Here is a 1442-nt window from a genome sequence, read left to right as displayed (position 1 = left end):
AGGACTAGGAAAGATGATTTTTAAAATTACTGAATGAATAAAGTTTGAAAAGACCCTGGGAATTTTTGAAAAAGGAGAGCAATGAAATGGAAATTTCCCTACCAGATATTAAAATGTATTATAAAGTTACAATAATCACACTGGATAGAACTGGTATAGGAATAGTGAAAACAGATCAGTGAAACAAAAGACAAAGCCTAAAGAAAGTACAAAAATATTCAAGAATATATTGCAAAATAAAAGTGGCATTTTAAGTCAGTGAGGAATGGGTGAATTTATTCAATAAATTTGAATTTACTATCTAAAATATTTGGGGGCAGGGGATATATGAGGAGTTAAAACATAATTTATGTCAGAATAAATCCAGGTAGATTATAGGCTTAAATGTAAAATATGAAGCTTATTAAGGGAGTGAGAAATAGGCACTCCCATATATTTTTGGTGGAGAGTAATTTGTATAATTCTTTTAAGGACAATTTGGCGATATCTATTAAAATAAAGGGATGCTCATATACTTTGGCCTCACAATTCCTCCTCTGTTAATTCATCTGGCAATTCATGTAAATATACTTGTCCATGTGCACAAATAAATATCCCTGGACAAGAATATTAATGGCACCATTATTTATGATAGTGTAACAAGATATCACAATAGAACTCTTCTTGGCTGGGACAACAAAGTGAATGTGCCAAAGAACCCTCCCTCTCTATAGATTTGGCAAAGAAATTTGGCCAAAAATCTGTTCAATGATTCTTGGACTGTTCACCACACAAAGGATGAAAACAAGGTCTCAGGCTACAAGGGTAGAGGGATTTGGGGAGGGGATTCCTTAGAGAGAGCTGCTACCCTTTCGCGTCCTCACCCCACCTTTTGGGGACCACTAGGGGAGGTTACTGTCAAGACTAAGAAAGGGAATTTCTAGGAACTCCTTGGAGAGCTTCAAAAGGCTATTCCAGCAATGGAAGGCACAGACCAGTGACTGCCCCAGGCCTGGGGGTGTTGCAATGGCCTGAGATCAGTAGTTGACTTTCCTGAGAAACCCAGATATCAGAAAGGGTCTGCCTTGTAACTTGGGTGGTGGAGCTCTGGAATCACTACTGTGTTGGGATCAGGGATTGTTAGGACATGGGATACATGAGTGTTTTCAAGGCCTGATATGGGTCATGTATAAAAGAGAAAACCAGTATGGGTTCCCCTGGGTCTATGTCAGTAGAGTTGCCCAAAGGGCCAAGGAGGCTTGGAAAAGTCAAGGCTAGAGATACCTTCATATGCTTATGCTAAGAAAGGAGTCCTACTTCCAGCCAAGATGGAGGCATAGATGGACACGCTGTGTCTCCCTCCACAACAAAGAAGAAATGAAACTACCTCAAAACTAGAAACAACCAGAAGTTTCAGAAAATTAAACTGCATGGATGTCCAGAAAACAAAGATATAAAGAAGA

Source organism: Furipterus horrens, unplaced genomic scaffold (assembly GCF_987537825.1).
Source record: "Furipterus horrens unplaced genomic scaffold, mFurHor1.1.pri manual_scaffold_6, whole genome shotgun sequence".
Lineage (NCBI taxonomy): Eukaryota > Metazoa > Chordata > Mammalia > Chiroptera > Furipteridae > Furipterus > Furipterus horrens.
This window is presented reverse-complemented; position numbering follows the sequence as displayed.